Source organism: Anguilla rostrata, chromosome 1, assembly GCF_018555375.3.
Source record: "Anguilla rostrata isolate EN2019 chromosome 1, ASM1855537v3, whole genome shotgun sequence".
Taxonomy (NCBI): Eukaryota; Metazoa; Chordata; class Actinopteri; order Anguilliformes; family Anguillidae; genus Anguilla; species Anguilla rostrata.
The window spans coordinates 45,771,361-45,786,007 of NC_057933.1; the positions used below are offsets into that span (position 1 = coordinate 45,771,361).

General features: G+C 37.4%; 1 protein-coding gene across 2 annotated transcripts in view; it reads left to right on the plus strand.

Annotated features, from left to right (window-relative positions):
* Positions 1–3,999: 3,999 nt before the first annotated feature.
* Positions 4,000–14,647, plus strand: part of oxr1a (oxidation resistance 1a) — a 176,910-nt gene continuing 166,262 nt past the window's right edge. For both annotated transcript variants that reach the window (XM_064338057.1, XM_064338078.1), the window contains exon 1: positions 4,000–4,148. The gene's annotated coding sequence lies outside the window, so the exon portion shown is untranslated. The remainder of the gene's footprint in view (positions 4,149–14,647) is intronic.

Sequence of the window (14,647 nt, forward strand, 5' to 3'; positions counted from 1 at the left end):
AGACAGAGGGCCAATGACACACAACTCGGTTACATAAGCCACGTGATTACTGTATGAATAATGTTATTCTTGTTAGCAGTTTTCTTTTTTTATATCATGGATTCTTCAGAGATTATGCAAGTTACATGAATTTACTCAAACAATTCATATTAAAATAATCCAAGCAATTAGTTATTAGGAAGATTTGCAGTATGATTAAACCCATTCCTCCCACAAAAGGATTGTGTTCTGATAAAGCTGTTTTTCCTAATTTCACACGGCCAAATCATTTTTCTCAGCTAATACCTTTGAAGTGGCTTCAGGAATCTGATAATCACCATGGTACCCATGGTATCCAGGTTATGAAAAAATATATATTTAAAGCAGTATTGTACGCTCTAAAATAAAATCTCTTCCTTGCAATGGGCTAGCGAGAACATTCAGGTTTTCACAGTTTCGTCTACAGTGATTTAAAAAGTGCTCCCAGTGGTTGTTCAGAATTATATAATGTCACATTTGCTGAAGAGCTATTTTAACCAGCATTTAACTCCCAAAATCATTAACCTTTGAATGATTTCATGATAAATCTTCAGCCTTGAGACTCGAAGCACTCACATGAAAAATAATTCTCTCGCAATTAGCTCCCATTCACACGCAGATTATGGGGCACGAAGGACTGTTTAGGAAAAGCATACATCAGTCAGGGTTTAAAAAATTATTTTAAACAGAGCAGAGGGATTTCTTATTCCAACCAACTATTCCAGCTTTATTTGCGAAAGAGTGACAGTATATGAACCAGTGTTGGAACAGTCATATATCAGGCCGTGCCAAAACATTTTCACCAAGAAGACTTAATACAGTCTGCTGCTCACAAATATGTATATCAAAAGAATTCTGACCAAATAAAAGATAGCTCATTAAATAATTAAGAGCAGAGATCAACATGTAATCCCAATGGACAGTTCCTGTTTTTGCATCACAGCTATAGATAAGACTGCCTAATGCCTGAATGTGGGCATAAGAAAAAAGAGACAGCTCTTTCAAGGGTGACAGGGTGAGCCTAGTCCTGTGACTGTGTGGCCCACTCAGAGACCCAGTGAGATTATAGTGCATGGCACAAAGCCCATTATTATATGACCCGCAGCTCCACACAACATATGCCCTGTCATCTGTGGCTCCGGGTGGCAGACCTCAGCGAATGTGGCTGGTCTGCTCCTGATCCCTCGGCACGGTGCTGTGACTCCAGGATGGATGGTCCCGTCATAGATAATACTGCAAAAAATAAAACTAAATAAAAACCCTGACTCCGTGGGCTGCCAAGTGGCTCCTCTCGTTAAAACCCTGGTTGTCAGTGTATTGATGTGCCCAGGCGTCGGTCTTGGAGGACTTAATGCCTGTTGTGCCTGGCAGCCGTGAATGGTGTTGCTTCAAAGAAAAAATCTTTTGTATTTTGTTAAACACATATGCTCCAACTCATTTTTGGTAAAACTTTTTGGCAAAACTTCTAATTTGGCATCGTAACACAGTTCCCACAAACTATTTACCAACGTGCTACAGACATTGTAGAGAAAGACTTATAATAATACAATTATGAGCCTGAGATAAGGGAAACATTTTTCAAGGTGAAGTTTTAAAGACAGAAATATTGCACTGACATGCTGACTTGATTGACTGCCAAGGACAAATGCCTACATGAGTATATATGATTTGTTCTGAAATTGTGAATGTCATGACAAGTCACTAAGGCCATGAAAGCCAATATTCATACACCTTACACCTTAAACAGGAGATGAGGCATTGATAACTACATAATCTGGAGTATTTTTTTCTTTTATTTTATTTTGTAAAACAGACCATTAGCTGCAACATGCTGTGCTGTGTTCATATTATCATCTACAAATAGTCAAAAATACTTTTTTTTATTTATTTTTGGGGCGAATTGTTCTTTTAGCTGGCCACCCAGAGAAAGGTCAGCAGAACTGTTCCCATTTCAAACTGCAAGACAGACTTCTCTGGTTCACCAGGCCTCATCAGTCTGCCTGTGCCAACTAAGCATGACATGTACTCCTCTACAGCTGTGGCTGTGTGACTCACCTCACAGACTGCAGACACAAAGGAAGCAGGGCTGGTAGCACACGCTGTGGAGATTACCTGCTTGCCCGCACTGCCGTAAATAGGTAAGTTACAGTGAGTAGAAGGGTCTGTAGAAATTCAACCCTTATGCTTGATGCTTCACTGTAGGCATTCTAATCTTCATTAAATTTCAGATAAACAGCACAGGTGTGTGACCAATTTTACCACCAAGGATTAATTAGAAAATGATTGTCAAGTGACAGGTCCATTGTCATGCACAGGTTATGTGACCATATTTTTCCAATATAGAAGACCAGGCATTACAATGAAATAGACAAACACCAATAAACCATATCTTAATATTTTAAGGGAACCATTTTTTTAAAACCTTAAACTCACAATTAAGCTAATGGGAAATTAAGAATATCTCTCATTTAGTTCCTGCTTTGAATTTTTATTTATTTATTTTAAAAAGGCTGTGGTCTTGTTTGTCAACAGAATGGACCTGTGGGATTACTGGCTCTCTAGCTCCAAAGTATGTGGTATACAGGGGTGTGGTTTTCATGCTTCCAGGTGATGTGCAACAATGTGTTTTGCCTTCAGTTGAATGCCTTTTAAATCAAATCGGTGACTGTTAAAACCATATCCATAAGTACAGATAACAGTCAAATATGCCATCAAATATTCCCACCAATGACCATTCCAATAAATGATCCAAATGAGACTAGGTGTACTTTATTAGACTAGGGAGTTCCAAAAGACCTTTAGTCCTAAGGTGTACATATCTCTGAGGTTCTACTGTGTCTTCTAGGTATGATGGCACAATAAATAAGGAACATTAAAATTCCTTTTAATTAACTCTGGATTCATTTCAGACATCGGTGTCTATTTTTGATAAACACAGTTGCATAATACCCAGTCATTTTGCCTTTATAACTTATATGGTAAGTCTTATATTTTTTACAACTAGAAAATATTTGGCCAATAAAAGTGCATGAGACTTTCAAGAGCAGATAACTGAAGTGGCCATCATTCATTATTCTGTTCCAACGACGCAGTACTGAGTTCAGGGGGATTAACTACTATAACTCCAAACCTGAGAAAACACATATATTTAAAAATATTCCGTTTATCTAAACTGAATGGTCAAATCCAGTCTCTTAAAATAACATCTTTGTAGAGCACTACAATGACATTTTATCTGAGAAATTACCTAAGAATATATACCCTCACCATGAAAAATATATACATAAGCTGGAAAATTGCTGGTAAATTAAAGTACTTAGAAGATCTGCAGATCAACCATTAGTCCAAATGTACATCTGATTTTAGCTTTTTAAATTCTGTAACTCTAGCCCTGTCTCTCTGTCTGTGTCTGAGGTTTCTGTTGAGTGCTCACTCAGCTGACATTCAGTGATGGATAGGTTGTCTGTAGCATGTGCTGGCGCACTCCTTGCACTGCATTGCTGTACTCCACTAACTCCGTCTGTAGCATCACCACTACCTCTTGTCACTTACCACCCAGCGTTACCCTCCTCTCTCCCTGGTTTCTCCAGGACTTTGCTGGCTTTTAACATGTTAATATCATAATGGAACTAAAGACCAATAAGCATAATATAGGCTGACATATTTGGAAGATTTTATATGTTCTACACAATCATGCAGCATGACAATGTCAAAATCAAAATCGCACCAATCAATATATTGATTTCTAAACACCATTCAATGTACAGCACATACCACCAATTTTACTTATGATAAAAAGTCTTGATCTAACTCACCAACAGCAACTATGCATAGTGTATTTTTTTCTCAGACTGTACGTCTCCTCAGAACGCAATACACCGCGCCCTGTAAAAAGTACAGTGATGCAGGCTATCCGCCTGACAGCAGTACACGCACTTTGGTTTGATCCGCTACTCCCCTGCTTTCACCGACAGCGATGGTAGTTTCTGTTATGAGAAGGTCAAATTACCGAGCGTGTCTGTTATACACAACTGAGGTACTTGCTGATGAATTGACATCGATGCTGTTTAGTTTGTGTCTGAAACCGGTGCTTGTCAACAACTGATCATGGCACACGCCTCCATCTGAAAGTAAGTAGCAATTTAGGTATTTTGCGTTCTTATTTTAGTCCGGTGCGACTTGCAGTGGCGGCAGTTTTTAGAGTGATGCATCGGATTATCTCGGGTAATTCAAGTTCAGGGTCTGGTGGCATAGGCAAATGAGGACATAAAGGGAACCGCTATCTAATTCCCAAATGCTGCAAACCTCCCATTGCAGATTGTCCCAGAATCTGTCCTGTCACCGGCAACTCTTGTCGAGATAAATGTGGTGTTGTTCCCTAACTAGCTACTGTACAACGTACAAAAAGTATGCAATTTGTTTGAAAGGACGCTTTTTGCACAGAATTACACCTAGAAATATCTGTTCAGTCTCAGTAATTTGGTACCACTTTTAATAATGATGGATGTGTTTCACGGCAATGTTATTTTCGCTAGAACTTTGTCAGTAGTAAGTGCTCTAGTGAAATGGCGCTTGCAGAATTAAAAAGTAAGGTCATCATTATAGTTTTAACAAACGTATTATATACTAATTGTAGGGTTTGCAAGAGATTATTATATTATGAAAGTGCAGTAGGGGTATAATTTTGCTGAAACATCGTCATACAGTACGTGCAGTGACGTTCATTCAGGCTCTACCTGCCCATTTATGTTTCCTCCAAAGCTTTAAAAAGTGCCACAACTAAGCACGATATCCATACGTTCATTTTAGGAGCTGAAAGCGAAGTGCCACCAGGCTATTGCAGTATGAGCCAGGCCACGCGTTACCTTTCTTGAACTTGAATTGCGACATTGCGTCTGTGTGCGCGTTTCTTATTGTTTGCTTATTGGCCCATGACACCTGAACGCAAATTGAAATGACTTGGTAACTTGTACACGAAGAGAAGACATCACACAAGTATCTCCAATGGCGAGGCGCGGTATCTCACATGTCCACGATCAGAATAAGTGTTTAGAGTAGTTCTATATAGGCTAAGCTCATGTGGCCAGGCGTCTGGCCAACCCATTGCATCAATATTAGGTTGCCTAATTCGCTATTAATGAGATATAGTGCGACAGAGCAAATGAATGGCTTATTTGCTTCATTTGTAAGTTTGTAACTACTGTAGACTGTAGCCTGCTCTTGACTTCTTATCACATACGTTTCGTTTTCAAATACTTAAAAAGACTATAATCTATATTCGATTATACTGCGTCCTATTAGGCAAAAAGGATCCAGGTCCATTCTCTTTTGTCTGTAGCATATTTTTTCTTTGGGTGTAGCTCATTAAGAATTACTGTGACCATTGCTGCATGGAATGCACATTTTAAAGTCACTTTAGCTGTACAATTGTATAGATGTTTTTGGGTTAACATGTTGTATAACCCTCAACATTTGTAAAAAAAAAAAAAAAAAAAATGTATCAGTGCTGAAGTGAATATCTTAGATCCTTGTCGTAAGCCAAAATCAAGCAGTGTCCTTGAGATTTTCTGACAGTGTTTTTATTGATTGATTTACAAGACTTCCCTTGGGGAGAAATCATGAATCATACTTTATTGACAGAGTGAAATAGTAAAATATGGTGGGATCCACAATATGTAACATGTTTTCCTTTGTGATTGCAAGCTTCTTTATATTCGGCAAACCCCAAGAGGACTGTTTTATTTTTTCACTAAAGGATGAGAGTATCAATATTACTTTCTTTTAACATGGCTGTTGTAAAATAAAATTTGATTGCAGTGGCCTTGTCAAATGCACACTGTTCTGGACATACGTTATTTTTCTGACTTCAGTCAAAATCATAGTGTATCATATTTTGAAAATGGTACAGAAATGAACTTGTGGGAATAGCTTTATACTTTTGTTTTTGGAATGGTTGATATTGACCTGCGAGTTTGTTAATCATGTCATTGTTCAGAATTGACATACTGAAAAGTATTAAATGGATTGCTTTTGATGTTTTTCTATTGTTAAGTATTAGCTTTAAGATGGTGCCTGATCATCACCAGGGCTCTATAGCAAAAAGTATAGTGTAACGCATGTTTTGTATTATCAAAGTAGAGTATTAACACAAAAAAAGTTCTGTCTTTGCTGGAGTAGTAGAGCAAAACCTTATTCTCATTGTTTTTTTCAAATTGCTTTAACATGCAAATATTTCCAGTAAAAGACCTGTCACCAGTTCTGATATCAAATGGTGAACCTTTAAATTTTTTTAGAAGTATTTACCTCATGCAGCAAGTGTAGTAAGTACTTTTCTCTTTGTTTATGTAATTTTAAAAATTTGTGAGCACAAATTCATATGTGTGCTTATGAATAAATTATTGTTAAAGTGCACAAATATAGTATAATTGAATATCATTGGAAACCAGAATGTAATGTAGCTTAAGAAACTTTGTTCCCTAAAGCATAGTAATGTTTAGCTAAAATTTGCTTAAAATGTGCCTTTTCCTTTTGAAATGAAGCTTTAAAGGTAAATTAAATAAAAAATAGCTTACATTCAGGTCCCTGTACAACTACTGCCTAAATATTTAAAGATTCACAGGACAGGGTGTACTGGGCACTGCTATAAATACCTGTAAACACTTTATACTGTTCCTCAGATGGTGTTTTCCCAATGCTGCTTTTTATCACAGCATCTTATGAGTTATATTTAACTTTGAGATAAAATTGAGAATTCTTATTTAAACTAAATTTTATGTGGCATGCAAATTCATGTTGTGCCCTTACCGCTCTCCATAGTTCAGCATCTGTCATCTTTGCTTTGACCAAACATATTCCTAATGTGGCAAACTGTTTGCTTTATCAGTAATGTGGTACAATCGGTACAGAACAGGTTTGTTTGTGTACTTTGGCTTTACTATGGTGCTGTTAAAACTATGGTAACAATATCATTATTCAATGAAAATTAACTTATGAATGTAGTTAACTTTTTGTTTATATTTGTCAAGGCCTACATTTATTTATCCTCTTTGAAATTCTTTAAAATATTTGGTTATTAATTGAAATCATACCATTTTGACAGTTATGCTACTTTGAAAGTTCAAGGCAGGGAGTATTACTTTTAAGAAAATGACCACCAAAGCTTAAACTAAAACTTAAACTCCTCATGGTCCATATACATATTCTCAAAAATGAAAACATTACAAGCAGTAAGTTAATGTCACAAAGGATGTAATCCATGGTATGTGTGCTGATTACAGAGAGGCAAAAAAACGTTTGACTATGAAAAGTGTAAGTATAGGCTGCAGTGCTACATGAAGCAGACACAGCATCAGAAAGGGAATGTTGAAAGTGTAGAAGTGGTCTATGGACACCCAGGGAGCTTCTGACCATCCACGACGTACCGTTGTTTTCGTTTCATTATGTATCTCCCTTGGAAACTTGCTCTCAACTCACTGACTGTCGATGAAAACAGCACTTATAGCAGTAGTTATAGTAGGAGAGGTAGATTTCCAGTTCTTTATGGCTTTTAATAATCAGTGGGGAGTATGACTCATTTGCATTTACTACACTCTTTTTAAAAAATCTGTGATTACAAAGACAATCTATGTATTGTATAATAAGAACAGTTGGGGGGAGGGGTTTGTTGCATATTGTGGGGCAGAAATACAGTACTTTCCTATGGAGGACATTTTGTTCATAATGAATTGCTGGCAGTAGGCAAGGGTGACAGAATATTGGGGCATGGTAGGAAGGGAGCACTGTATGTCGATTTAGAGTAGCCAAATTACTTTCCATGTAGTACCTTGTTGCATCCTCTTAGAATAATTAATCTATATATTAACCAATCTAAGAATGCATTTTTTCAGTCAATATGTAGTGCTGTAACATGCAGCCACAACCTTATTTTGCACAGCCTTGCACTTAATTGTACAGCCAATTTGTCAGCCAAGACATATTTTTAACCATAACAAATGAAAACTATCTGTATAACACCATATTTGTTTTATCTTGAAGGGAAAATTCCACTGCTGCCATACTTTTCTGATGCAGCTACAAATCTGAAATGGGTGACGCAATATCAAATGGAATCTAGTCCTTGAAAGGTAGAATGATTGCCTTTGTGAGAAGCCTTGAGTGGTGTTAACAGGACTGAAACTGGCTATACACTCAGTACATGGGCATTGGAAACCGTGTTCTCACTGATGAGTGGCTTCTGTCTCTCACAGTAGATGGATGCAGCCCTCTTTGCCCTGTATGAAGTGACTGATGGTGTGGCTGATATCTGACTTTTAGAGTAGAATAATCACACATTTCAGAACATTTTACACTGTTAAAGTATTTACAATAAATATTGTGTACTGTAAAAAGCAAGTCATGGCTTTTATGTAACATAAAATATATGCCTTTGTGGCATGGTAAAGTGGAGTTATTTGCGAGACAAGTGCACACTCTACATTCCATGTTTGCTTTGAATTTTACTGAGATACTTTTATTCAGTATTTCCACACTCAAGAATTGGAACTGGCTTCCTTGACTTTCATTTGTACAGCTCTGGTTCTCATGTTGACAAACGCCAGTAACAGATTATTAAGGCAATCAGAAGCTTAGAATCAAGAGTAGATGCTGAAAGCTCTTATATTTGCACTAAGGAAGCAATTGAACACACCTGACTGACAGAAACACCTGTGAAGCTATTTGTCCTAAACTTTATGGTGCCCTGAATTGGGGGATTATGCATAAAAAGGGCTGTAATTTCTACATGGTGAAACCAAAATGGATGGATGAAAATACCCTTTAATAAAATCCGAGAGTGTGTACGTTAACCACATGTGAATTGTTTGATTACAAATCTAAAATAGTTGAGTATAGAGCCAAATAAAGAAAAAAATATATGTATGTATGGGTTTATGCTGGTGTCACATAGCAATAGCAGATCTAGCTAGCTATTTAACTTGACTAACAGAATCATTTCATTTCACCGAAAGCAACTCTGCATATACTGTAGGCCTAAATACTGGTTTTTAGCTGATAAACCATGCTTCCATTATTTATTTAACATTGGCTATTTGGGGATCAAATAACTGAGCTATACTAGCTAAAGATGTTATTGTTGTCTTTAGACTATCACTCTTCCACTTTGTTGCGTTAGTGGGATTTAGATCTGTGCCAAAACTAATATTCAGTGAAATATCTGGCTGTTATAAAGACAAACCAACATTTCTCCTTGCATGAGGGTCGACATCCTGCCTCTGCCTAATCTATCTGGAATGGTCATGTCATGAGTGGACAGGCTCCACATGGCATTATTCCGTATAGAAGACCTATGTGTGACAGGGAAAACCACTACCTAACCCGGAATCAAACCCGGGAACGCTGTGGTTTCCATGTGTGACAGAAGCTTTTCAGTCTTCCATGTCCTGCATTTCCTACTCTAATACAGTATATGCTTACTAACAAAACAGAAAGGGTTTTAAACAGTTCTCAACTGATTGGCAAAACTCAACACGGTTTACTCCATGCTGCCAAATACCTCTATATGAATCCCTACAGTTCCCTACAGGTGGTTCTTTTTGTGAATTGTTCTTTGTTGGACAGATCTGAATTTCAGCTCTTTGCGGTGTGTTGAAATTAGATTAAGCCCTGGAAACAAAGTCATTTTTGAATGATGCACCAAGACCATCGGTCTCTGTCAGCCTAATTTCATTTCTGTTAATGAGTTTCCAGAATAAATTCAGGCCGGCTTTATATCTTTAATTTATATTTGCAGTCCTTTGCCTACCTGCCAAGAGGCGTACCCAAGCAAAGCACTTTCCTGGAACAAGAACTAGGGGGGTCTGTGGGCTCACTGTTACAAGCATTGCCCTTGAATGTGCTTTGACCTTTTGAAGCATTATGTACATCATCAGGCGCCTGATTGGACTGCACATGGTTCTCAGGACCATGCTCGCTACAACCCAAGGCAAACTTGAGGAGCAATATTTCTCAATGTTCACACCACATACAGTCTTTCCCAAATACAATTATGCTCTGGGGTAATGTGAAGGTCTCTTTCCTCTTGGCCACCATTTGGAGACTGTCTAATTCAGTTTTTCCTCGATAAACAAACATGGAGGCCTTTGTTGTTGTTAAGCAGGTGTCTTATTTTGAGTGAAAGGAACATGTGCTGCCTCACAGAGGCCTCCAGCCTCTTTCACACACTGAGAAAAGACATTTTCTGCCATTATTGTCTGAAATTCTGCGTTCACTTTACAAGCTTTGTTCAAGGACTGGAAGCCATTCCGTTTTCTTTTATGAAAGTGCTACAATCAAAAGTTGCACAGAGGAAAATGTCCTGTTTTTTTGTGTTTTGACAGTGTGATATGCTGATGCTACGAGGTCACACTGATGCTACGTTTGACATCCTCTCTCTCCAATATGTGATTTATTGATTTACTGAAGCACTGCAGCAGGAACCCTATTCTTTTTGTTCTGGTTTTTAGGTGGGCAGGCACCATAGGTGCATAGTCTTTATATATATATATATATTTTTGTTCTGGTTTTTATTATTGGGTTAAAACCTGCAGGTGTGTTGGTTCCATATTGAATTTATGCTACCCTTTTATTATTAGGGGCCAAGCACCACAGGCACACAGCTGCAGGTGCTGGAACCCTATTTGTTTGACTCTGGATCTTATTAGAGGCCCAAGCGCCACAGGTGCGTAGGTACCCTGTGTTTGCTGGTGTTATTATGATGAGCCAAGCGCCACAGGTGCATAGGTATCCTGTGTTTCCTGGTGTTATTATAATGAGCCAAGCACCACAGGTGTATAGGTACCCTGTGTTTGCTGATGTTATTATAATAACACAAGCACCACAGGTACTTTTGTATGTTTTTATTATAATTGTTCTGTCAGGATCTCCTGAGCTGTTTGGTTTATTTAAAAAATATATAAAAATAAAAAAATGTATTTTTTATTTTTACTGACACATTGATGAATGCATTTGGAAAATTTGCCAAAGAGCAATTTTGCCAACATTTGAATACTTGGATGCATTGTACCAGTCAATTGAAATGACCCTTTTTTTTTTAACTGCCATAACTCTTGGAGACCTGAAACCAATGAAGCTGGATCCTTCTCCTCAGACAATATGTCTATCTGATCATCCACCATGTTGTATTTTCTTAATTGAACAGCCCTGAGACCATTTGCACACACAACTGCATTTTATTAATTTTAAATTCTTTATTAGGATTCCAACCTTGAATCAGAATCAGAAGACATGGTGCCACTTTACCTCTCCAAATAGTCAAATATTCAAAAACTGAATCTTGTTCCTTTGCAGCAAGTTCAGTTGCATCAGTTGACCTTAGGGGTGCTGTAAAGGGAACATTCATATATCTTCAAAAACGAATTGATAAATAAATTCTCCAACATTAACTCAACAACAGTGACATTCATTGGCCGCATAGGAGTGTGAACACTGAATATGGCTGCATTTATTGGGTTCATTTTGGCTATTAAGTTTTGACCCCATTAGTTGCTGCTTGAAGTAGATTTTCATTGAATTTATTTCATTTTTTGTGTTGTAAAAGTGTATTTCTTGTCACTGTATTACTATGTATCCAGTACCCAACATTCACTGTGGTGCTGCTTGTACCCCTTCTACTAGCACTAGCACACTGGTACAGTTTTGAGGGTTAGTGCCTTAATATGATTTTTAAACTCAAAAAGATTTTAAAGTGGCTCCTGTTTTTTTAACATTTGTTTATTAGGTTTTTAATAATAGACAATGCTAAATTAAAATATACACATACAGTTCATTATGAAATGCGTATTTTACAGAAAATTATGATGCAAACAGAACTACTAACATAATCAAAGAAACAATTTAACAAAAATTTGTTAAAAAACAACCTATTCACATATTTAAAGTGGGTATTGGATCTCTTTCTATATTTTAACCTTTTTTTGCAAAATATGAAATAAATAACTTTCAGAGAAGAAAGTATCGGTTAAACCTTGCATTGTGAACCAAAATGTGTGGGCTTGGGGGATGCATTTACATTTTTCATATTCTTGGATAAATGGACTCTCTTAACCACTTTAAATTGGATGAGGCTGTTTCTGGTGCAAATTGCTAATGAGTGTACTTTAGCTTGTGTGTGCTTCTTTTCTGCATCAGTCAAGTCTACACCCAGACCACTCAAACTGTGAAGGGCAATGTGCTCTGATTGGAGCAGAATTTCCTGAATGACAGAACTTGTTCCTGTACACGAATGCTTTTCTAAGAAAATTAGGAACCAATTGGGCTTTGCTCTGGGATGGCAGAGAATTATTTAGTTTTTCTTTGCACTTATAGGTCCGCAGATATCTGAAAACAATGAGACCTCGGTATTTGAACTATGTGCAGATCTGTTGAAAAAAAAAAACAGTACATATATATATATTTTATAACAGTACATAAGCCATTTATCCCCCCATCATTTAAAGGTTGTGTCTGCTAATGATGGTACAATCTAATTTTCAGCAACAACAGATGCCTTGATGTAGTGATGAACAATTTGCATCCCTATGTTACTGTAGAGACTTAACATAGGATTAGTGGAGGTATATTGAAGTTTAGGTACATGGAAGAAGAGGCTTGTCTGAATAAGTGAATGTGTATCCATTTGTATCCAAGCAGGAGGGCAGGCCTGTTCATAAGGTTTAAGCTCATATGAGAGAGCTCTTACTATATATGAATATCACAGGTGAAAGTGAGGGAGAGCCGAAATCTTTTCTAATTCTTGGAGGCTTTTGGTTTCAAATAGAATGAGTAATAGTTTCATCTAATTGGGCAAAAGGAACTTCTAAATGAATGTTCTAATGGTCTAGAATAAATAAAAAATTGTTGAAGAGTAAACATTTTTGAATATTTGTATGAACAGAATATATGGATATGGAGGTTTGACCATCTGTGAAATGTTTGCTTCTGCCTCCCGGTAGAAGCATGGAGTTAACTTTAGAGTCTTTAGCTAGTTCTGTTGTAATCACAACCACTCAAAGGTAGAAGTATTTTGCAGTAGCCATCTTGAAAGGGTATGGGCAGGAGTAATTTTGAGCGGAAGCATTCATGGGGATAAAGCTCACTGTTTGAGAAATTGATTTTTTTTAGCTTAAAACTTTACTAAAACAATCTGGGATTGATGTGACATTTGGTAGGGAAAGGCTTGGGTCCATGATGCAAAGTAATACATCATCCTAATTATACAGTAATAACCTGAAAGAGACTGGATGATCTTGAGGACATGGCAAGAGGTTCAATGGCAAGGGCAAATAAGAGTGTGGAAAGTGCGAGACTTGGGCGGCATTGCAAGGGAAATACAACTGGGAAATGAACTGGAGTGAATATTTTTAGTGTGAACCCCTTCATGAGGTCCATGTGCGGGATGCATATAACAACTGAGTCAACAACAGCTTAATAAATATACAGCTAATACCTCTTTCCTTGGGCATGTAAAAAGGTAGACCCATGCTACCTGGGGAACTTGGGCGATATGATCCACAATTCAGTATTTGTCCTTTTTAAGATGGAGCAATATAGAAACCTGATAGAAAGTTGGAAGGAGAAAGCCTCTTTCAATAGATTAAGCCAGTATCAGTAGGGGAGACTTTCCCCTACTGATACATCCTATAAAATGTATCACTGAACATCCTATAAAATTCTATAGTTGACCCATCAGGTCCTGTTGTCCTGTAACTGTTCATGCAATGGAGGGCATCTGCTAGTTCCTCTACTTACCGGGAACGTCCTCTGAAACGTATCAATGCTCGGAACGTGAAACAAATCTTTAAAATTTTTAAAGTAGAATCAGACAGCACGTCAGATGAATAAAGCTCTGAGTAAACAATTTTAAATTCAGTATTCGTTTCTTGTTCATCATTAGTAATCTCTTCCGATTTGGTGCAAATGTGAGAAGTTACCTGTGTTTCGCTGGAACACCTGACTTGCTGTGCAAGTAGTTTGCCAGCTTTATCCGAGAGTCTAATCAATAGCAATAATTGCCCTGCTTGATGTGTGGGCAAACGCTGTCAGACTCATGTTGTCAAGGTCAGATATTGGACGCGGAGAGTGATCATGGTCGACTTGATGGCGGCAGCTGGAGAATTGAGGCACTTATTCCCGCTTTTGTTTTCCCCAGCAGTGTATGATATTATTTGGCCCTGTAGGTCGGTTATAAAGCCTCCCATAAAATGGATTTGGATCCATCTGCAGTGTGATTTATCTGTGGAGAGAAAACAAAATTAAGCTGGTAAAAGATATAGAGGTTGTGATGCACTAAAATAGCATGATAAAATGTTATGAATGATACAACTACTCTATTCTCTGTACAGCCAGAAGTCCTCAATTGGAGAAGTTATTGGAAAGTTTTTAATTTCTTTTAATGAAAATTTAGTAAAAATATGGAGGAACCTATCCTAAACATCTTCTGCCCCAGATGTGACCTACATCCTCTTTGTAAAATCTACTCATAAAATTTATGTTTGTATTATAATTTGGTCTGACTGTCATCAAGGGAAAATTGGGATTCCGGTCCTTTAAAAACTGGGTAATATGAGGCCAGGTGTAGTAAGTTGTGAGAAGTAGA